The sequence below is a fragment of the Sceloporus undulatus genome, chromosome 2, assembly GCF_019175285.1.
Source record: "Sceloporus undulatus isolate JIND9_A2432 ecotype Alabama chromosome 2, SceUnd_v1.1, whole genome shotgun sequence".
In the NCBI taxonomy this organism is placed as follows: Eukaryota; Metazoa; Chordata; class Lepidosauria; order Squamata; family Phrynosomatidae; genus Sceloporus; species Sceloporus undulatus.
The window spans coordinates 285,785,226-285,793,955 of record NC_056523.1 but is presented as its reverse complement, the minus strand read 5'-3'; the positions used below and the strand labels follow the sequence as shown (position 1 = coordinate 285,793,955).

Sequence of the window (8,730 nt, the reverse complement as noted above, 5' to 3'; positions counted from 1 at the left end):
AAAAAAAACAACAACAACCCTTTTCAGAACAGAAGAAATATTTTGGATACTTTTTTCTTTTAAAAATTTACAAATGTCACCCAGGAAGGAAAAAAAATTACGTGTTGATTTTAAATCCTGAAATAGTAACAAACTGAAACAGTTGTCTTTAATAAAAGAGAACATTAGCATAATAAAGAAACGATTAGGTATGGGAACTGCAATCTAAGGTAAGCTTTGCTACATTTTAACAACAACAAAAGTTTGGTTTTAAAGACATTTAGTAAGTGATTTACTAGCCAGTTTTACCTGAGTTTCATTTGAAACTTCAGTCAATTTTTACAAATAGTAACAAACACCAAGAAAACAGGCTATAATTATTTGAAATGAACACAGTGTTATTACTCATGCTGGAAAATTGTTTGTAGAACTGTTTTGGAATATGTGTATTTTGCCTCAGTCTAGGCATTATCTCATGCTTATTCATATTCACAGGGGTATACATTGACTTTCCAAACTAGAAACCCAAACCCATGAGTGAAAAATTCCCTTCCCCCATTGTTGATGCTTTCACTTTCTGATTATTGTATATTCAGGAAGAGTTAGGTTTAAATTACTTCACACAACTACCATATTAATTTCAAGGGTGTGTTTAAGAGGCACTTTATATAGTTTCCATTACTTCTCAGCCTAAAAGGTCAACACCTGAAAGGGAAGTAATTCTCAAGACATGGTCTCTGCATATCTGACATTTATTACACTAGACATTTCAGTTGCATTTCATTAAAGCTATTTTTTAAAAAATCATTCTGGCTTATGAATATGTTCAATTGCAAAGCAGGTTTCAGTTGCTTCTGTTAATGCAGATACTGGTGATTTTAAAGGGTTTGTAGTATTAATTATTACTTTGGCTAACCTTAATGTGCTTTGCCAGCAAATCACAAGCTTGATAGCAAGCCTAAATCTATGTTCATATGACTCTGCAATTCAAATTAATGTTGTGATCCATGAATGCTCAAGTCCCATTATATACAATGGCATAATAAAATGATATCCCTTGTATAAAATGGCAAACTCAAGCTTGCTTTTGGGATTGATTTATTTTTTAAAAAACATTTTCAAGCTGTGGATGGTTGAATCTGTGGATGCAGAATGGCTGATTGTACTCTTGAATGGCTGTTTATTATCTGAGATTGAGTTGAGTTGCCATTGTGAAAATCAGTTAAATTGCTTAGAGCCAAAGTACAATTTTGAAGGGCTTTCTACAAGCTTTTATTTATACTACAATCATATAACATGATTCCCTCCTCTGCCTCTATGATGTCCTATCCTATATATAGAATCTAATGAGTCATGAAATAAAACCTTCTGTTTTTGACATTCTCAGGTAGGTTGAAGTAGCCATCCACTTGCTACCTGTGGGTTTATCCCCACCAACCCAACTGAGGCAGGAGAAGCTGAAAATTCTGATTTATTGACTCCCCTCTCGCTCACTATTCAACCAGTCAAGTTTCTTTTCTCTTTTTCCCTCACTATTTCCTCCTTAATATTATTTAAAATAAAAGTTTAATATGACTGCTTAGTAGGGCATGGCATTAGCAAATAGCGAATTGATAAAAATGAAACATAAGGAGACTTCTTCCGAGGGCAGCAAGGAGGATTCCCACTTGCGTTCTGAGAAAAGAAGGCAACAAGTGAAAGGTGAAATTGCTTTAAGTAACTTCCCTAAGACCATGGTATTCAGGTTGCATGGGGTAAAGGAAATAATCAGAACAGCACAAAACATCAGTTGACTGAAGCAAAATGTGCCTGAGATGCAGTTTCAGAAATGATATTAAGAACAGAATAACTTCCAACAAAAGTGAATCAGAGGGTTGTCCTCCTAGAATCATAGAGATGGAAGAGACCACAAGGGCCATCCAGTCCAACCCCCCTGCCATGCAGAAAATCTCAATCAAAGCATCCCTGACAGATGGCCATCCAGTCTCTGTTTAAAGACCTCTAAGGAAGGAGACTCCACTACACTCCGAGGCTGTTTGTTCCACTGTCGAACAGCCCTTACTGTCAGGAAGTTCCTCCTAATGTTGAGGTGGAATCTCTTTTCCTGGAGCTTGCATCCATTGCTCCGGGTCCTAGTCTCTGGAGCAGCAGAAAACAAGCTACTGTAGCTCCCTCCTCAATATGACATCCCTTCAAGTATTTAAACAGGGCTATCATATCACCTCTTAACCTTCTCTTCTCCAGGCTGAACATCCCCAGCTCCCTAAGTTGTTCCTCATAGGACATGGTTTCCAGACCCTTCACCATTTTAGTCATCCTCCTTTGGACACGCTCCAGTTTCTCTACATCCTTTTTGAATTGTGGTACCCAGAACTGGACACAATATTCCAGGTGGGGCCTGATCAGATCAGAATAGAGAGGAACTATTACTTTCCTTGATCTGGACACTATACTTCTATTGATTCAGCCTAAAATCGCATTGGTCTTGTTAGCTGCTGCATTGCACTGTTGACTCATGTTCAATTTGTAGTCTACCAGATCCCTTTCACATGTAGTTTCATTCAGGTAACACCCATCCTATATCTGTGCATTTCATTTTTCCGCCCTAAGTGCAGTACCTTACATTTCTCCGTGTTGAAATTCATTTTGTTGATTCCTAATATATTCCTGCTCTTTCATCTTCAGTTTATTCATCAGATCTTTTTCTTTTTCTTTCCTTTTTCTTCTGTATCTTATTTCTTGTTGGATTAAATGTCCCCTTACCACTGCTTTGGATGCGTCCCAGATTGTTTTCATGGACATCTCCTTATTATAATTTTGTTGAAAAAAAACTACTTATTTCTTGTCTTATTTTATTGGTTATATCTTCATCACAAAGTAGGTCACCTTGCAATTTCCAGGAGAATTCTTTTTCCCCCTCAAGATTAAGTAGCATTACAATTGGACTGTGGTCAGATATTAGTCTTGGCATTATTTCAGTTTTGATTACGTTTTTACATAAGATTTTGGACAAAAACATAATATCTATTCTAGACCACGAGTTATATCGGACTGAGTAAAAAGAAAAGTCTTTAGACTCTTTGTGTTGCAATCTCCATATATCCACCATCTCATTTTCCTGTAACAGTTTTAAGGCCGCATTAGGGAGACTCCCTTGATTACTTTGTTTATTAGATCCTGGTAATCTGTCAATTCCGGGGTCGGTGACCCCGTTCCAGTCACCGGTTATTACTAATTTCTCGTAATTCAGTTTTTGTAATTTTTGCTTCAATTCATTAAAAAACCTAGCTCTTTTAATTAGCGGGGCATATATGTTTATTATAAGTATTTTCCCTATTTGTGTTCTATCGCCACATACGAACCATCATTATCTTTAAACACTTCTTTTGATTTTATGTTAATTTTGATGTACGTTGCAACCCCTTTTTTCCTTGAATGTACACATGATGCTGTAAATAAAGTTCCTAGGTGAGTATTTTTAATATACTACTTTCTTTATTTTTTATATGTGTTTCTTGTAAATAAATACTTGCATTTTGTTTATTTAAAAAAATGAAATACTTTGTTTCTTTTAACTACATTATTCAAACCATTCACATTCCATGACAAGACCTTAATTGACATTTGAATGTTATTTTATGTAAATTCCCTTTTTGCTATCCCAAAATCTTTTCCCTCCCTCCTTACCCACTCCTGAGTCCCCCCCCTTTTTAACTACTTTCTACTTTTCTTCCCTTTTTTCTTTTTTGTTCTCTGAGGGCGGGTCTGTTGCGTGTTGTTCATTTCCTTCAAATCAGATGTATTTTGATTGAAATTCAGTTTCATAGATCTTGTTGTTATATAGTCCTGTTTTTTATATGTTTTCTTCTTTATTTCAGCCTCTAATAAATCTCCTTCATCTTCCGATATTTCTCCCTCCTCAGTTTCATCTGCTGAGGAGGATTGGGGTGTATTATTTTTTGAGTCTTTTGGTCTTTTACTGGTTCCTGGACTTGTATTCTGAATTGTCTTTTTATCTAATTTCTGCTGATTTTTAGACTTGCAATACTCAGATTATTTTAAACACACTGAATTTAAATAGTGATTTAGGTAATTTATCAACTTTGAATAATTGAACTACAGTCGGCCCACCATATCCAGAGATTCTACCCACAGATTCAACCTGCCATGGTTCAAAAAGATTCACACAATTCCCCCCCCCCCCCCCCCAAATCCCTCAAATAGCAAGTACAACAGCAGCCAGAAAAGGGAACTAACCACTCCAGTAGGGGTGGAAGGGATCTGTAATGACTTGGAGCAGATGCCAGTAGGGATATTTTTGTTTTGGTCACTGGTGGAATTTGATAACTTTGAATATGTGGAACCTGGCTGTAGCGACATCAAGGTACAATTCAATTCAACAAGAGGCTGAGGGAAAGATTTTTCCCCTCCTTGGTACCAAAGGATGTGTTAAAAAAAGAGATCATCTAGAGAGAGATTTGTCATATATTGAAAAAGCAACAGTAGAGGAAGTGGCTCAGAGCCAGAAATAAATAAATATTTATTTATTTATTTTGCCACCTTCCTCCTAAATTGGCCCCAAGGTGGCTTACAAAAGATACCTAAAAAGCAGTACAGTTTTAAAAGCATCACATTAATATAGCAAGTTCAAGATATAAAATAATTTAAAACATATTAAGTTAAAAATATAAAACCATGAAAAACATAGAAAAGCAAACACCCCAATAGGAAACTTCATTGCATGCAGGTACATATTAAAAGCCTGCTTGAAGAGAAAAGTTTTTGCCTGCAGACAAAAGGAAACTAGAAAAGGAGTCAGCCTAGCCTCTTATGGGAGGGAGCTTCAAAGGTTGGCAGCAACCACTGAGAAGTCTCTCTTGTGTTCTCACCAAGCGAGCCTGGCCTTGCCTCTCCGTGTGCATTCATCATAATTTCTGAAAGGGGTTTTGAATTTTTTAGGGTTCTTAATTGCACTCTAAAGCTTATATATGCACATGCATGAACTTTGCTCAGATGAACGTGGCCTAAATCACTTCCTAGGCTTAACTAGAGTAGGCCCACTGAATCAATGTAATTTGCATACATGTTGATAACAATTGATTTAATGCTTCTAATCTAGTTGGAACTAGCCACTGGATGTAGGCCCACACACGTATAGTGTAACTGAATAGGCCAACTGATAAAACCCTTATTCTTGCACTATACTGTACATGTTCTTCAAATGGGTGTATGTATTGTTCATCAAGGAGAAAAATCAGGAAACTACACAAACATTCTTTAGTAAAACACAACTTAAAACACAACGGGATTTTGCTTACAAAGCAGATAGAGGACTAACTAGGGACTTTTTTGTTTGTTTCCACTGAATTTGCCGAGAGAAAGCTACTTCTGCTTTTATATTTTCATCAGTGCATTTTGTACTATTGTGGCTTTGACACACCCAGAAATGACATGGTTACTATTGAACATTATTATCCCTGGAGATAGTGATGGCACAACTTAAAAAAACCACAACCACTTACAGATGAACTTAGGGAATAAAACGGCATTATTTTTTCCAGATGGTTATTTTGTTAAACAAAATTTTCACTATGTAAAATTCAAGTAGGAATGTGTACAAATATGACCTTTAATTTACAGAATACATTGAGAACACAGTATATTTACAGTATCTTTAACTGTAAACTTGATGGGACAAAAACAACTTGAAGTTTTATATTTTGTTGTTTGAAACATATTGTTTGGCTTGAATATCTCTCATAGGAAAGTGTAATATTTAAATAAGATAAAGTGTGGCATAGTGGTCTGAATGCTGGACTAGAATTCTAGGAGATCAGGGTTCAAATCCTGTCTCAACCATGGAAACCTACTGGATGACCTTGGGCAAGTCATACGGCCCCAGCTTCAAAGGATGAAATGACGAACCTCCTCTGAATGAATCTTGCCAACAAAACCCTGTGATAGATTTGCCTTAGGGTTGCCATAAGTCAGAAATGATTTAAAGTCATACAACAACACTATTTAAATCAAATAGTGTCGGACATGATTCAGATCTTTTGGATTACAAATCTCTGTGTCAGTCATGAGGTCGTAATGGTTTGTTCTGGTGGGAATTGTAGTCAAAACACATAATGCATTCATCTTGTTCTGTCTTGGACTTCTTGGGCACTATGTGGTCATTATATTTCATGGATTGTGCTAGACGGATAACTTGTGAGCAGAAGTTTCACCTAGTTTACACAGGATAGTCAAGGGGAGGTGGGATGGTGATGAAATTAATGACTTTTCCACTGAACTCCACAGTCTGGTTTTATGCTAGCACTGTGGAACCCAAATAATCTCAACACTGAGGTGAATCTTGTCCCAGCATCTTCATAGTTAACAGCCTAAGGCCTGAAACTAAAAATTCATCAATTTTCAGTCAATTCAATCAATTTGATTTCCCTTAGGCACTCAGACCAGTTAAAGGAGGTCAGGGGCACAGAGAGTAAGCGGGCATTTCTCACCCACACAAGACAAATACACACAGAGACATGCCTCATCACTGTCAATACCAGAAACTTAGTTTTCTTCCCTTGGTGTACCTCTGCTACTGGTGGAATGCATCCACTTTGTCTTGACAGTCCCTCTAAGAATCAGTTGTCTGAGCTGCTCTGCAGATGGGCATTCTGCTTCAGTGACCTGCTGGCACCAGACAAATATAACCAGGGGATAGGTAGATGGAGACTAGCTGTCGGTCTGTAAGATGGGAAGCAGTGTTACAGGCTAGTAACAGGTGGCAGGCATGGGCTCATGAAAGCAGCAGCAAGGTGGGGAAAAAGCAGACTGAGACCCAGACCCAGCGGTGAATAGTCCTGGGAGTTCCACTTTACCTCTCCATGATCTGTTGCCTTATACAAAGGTCTAAGACTAAAGAGGGGGCTTGTTTTTCTCTCTGCATCATTCATCTACCTGAGACTGGAACAAATTTCAGAAGCAGAATTATTTATTTGTGCTTTATGCTGTAAATACATACTCAGAACAAACCAATGGAGAAAACCCTGATACCTTGTATTATAAGATAAGATGAGTTGTTTTGTAATTTGTTCTCTCCCCCCCCCCACACACAATCATATTTCATTTTGTTTTGCAATAATACAGTAGGGTGCTGTTAGTACCTGAAATTGGTCAGCTAGACGAAAGATACAGGGTGTTTTTATTGTTCTTTCGTCTAGCTGGCCAGTAACGTATTTGAGTTTTAGCAGTATTCAGTAGAAACCATTTTTGTTTTGTTTTTAATCATGGCTCTTCAAATTATGTTTACCAATTTCAAGTACTAACAGCACCCTACTGTTTTATACTAATTACATAAAAAAGACATAAAAATAAGTGGACAAACACCAAGATAGCTTCTCCAGAGCTCCCTTTCTGCACTATCTTGGTGCTTGTCCACTTATTTTTATTTCTTTTTTATATAATTTGTAGAAAACTATAGTAAGAAAACAAAATCCAGATTGAGAAGCATTTTTACTGATTCGGTAGAAAGTGTATTTAAAAGACCTCCAAATGCTTGGTGTTACTTCCTTGCAAAATGTTTTATGTCTGCAATCCGAAAGGGGAGGTAGTGCACTAATTACATTTGCACATGATACAAAAGTTGATAGATGCATGCAGCTGCAGGCCAACAGGAAGATGTGAATTGATCTGCAGAGATTTCAGTAATGTGCAGTAGTTAATGAAATGAGTTTTTTCCTGATGGGAATGAGGATGGGGAGCAAAACCTAGTTCACTAGGAAAGGATCTAGGGAAAGGTAGAATACTGGGGTGGGGAAAAAACTTTTCTCTGTTAAACCCAAGTTTTAAGTCATTCCCAAACTTGAAAGTCAAAGCATAGTTTCTTGTTATGCATTACTTAGATTTATTTGAAATAATTTTCTTTATGATTATGTTTGTTGATTTTCTGCAAAATCTTTCCAGCTTGTTTGTATCCACTTGGGAATAAAGAACAGTGTGGTCTTCTGTACTCGTATGCAGCAGATGTTTGTATTGTTTTGTTTTGTAAGGCTATGTTCTTATATTTTCATCATTTGCTAACACATCAAGATTTCTCCTTACTTGCCTAATATCCATGTGCCTTCATTATTTAAAATAAAACAGAGTAATAAAAACTTTTATACCTCTGTTTTAGCCACAGCAGTGTGACTAGGAGGGTGTGGATGCTCCACCTTGATGCTGTCTCCCCGTTCTTCTTACGAGAACAGTATCATGAGGAGAACTATGTGGTGGCACCAAGAGAGCCAAGTGCCGCCCCCACCTTGACATGGCATGCAGCAGTGAAGGAACATGCAAAGCCCTCCCATTCCTGCATGGCAGTGAGGTGGGCGGCATCCTTTTGGATCCAGCCCCAGAAGCCCTGCCTCCTACACCAGGTGATACCTGGGCAGCAGCACCATGGTTTAGCCATATTAGGGTTACCAGTATTCAGGACCACTGAAATGTTTGCAGACAGTGCTGGACTTTTGCTAATAAGGTTGAGTTGTAATCTGGTTTAATGTATCACCTTTATCTCTCCAATCATTACCTCTCAGCTGCTTTTATATCAAATAGGCTAAAAAAAAAAAGATGGGGGGGGGGAATCCATACACACTGTTTTGAAATTCTTAGAATAATTAGGTTTATCGCTGAACACGTTCTGGGTTTCCCTATGTGTTTCTTAGCAAGATCATCATCATCATCATCATCATCATCATCATCATCATCATCATCATCATC

The 8,730-nt window shown here is 37.4% G+C and overlaps 2 protein-coding genes across 8 annotated transcripts in view; one reads left to right on the top strand and one right to left on the bottom strand.

Annotated features, from left to right (window-relative positions):
* TMEM167A (transmembrane protein 167A) overlaps positions 1-8,730 on the bottom strand; it is a 257,207-nt gene that overhangs the window by 57,227 nt on the left and 191,250 nt on the right. The window lies entirely within an intron of this gene.
* The window catches only part of XRCC4 (X-ray repair cross complementing 4), a 132,370-nt gene that overhangs the window by 30,281 nt on the left and 93,359 nt on the right, over positions 1-8,730 (top strand). The window lies entirely within an intron of this gene.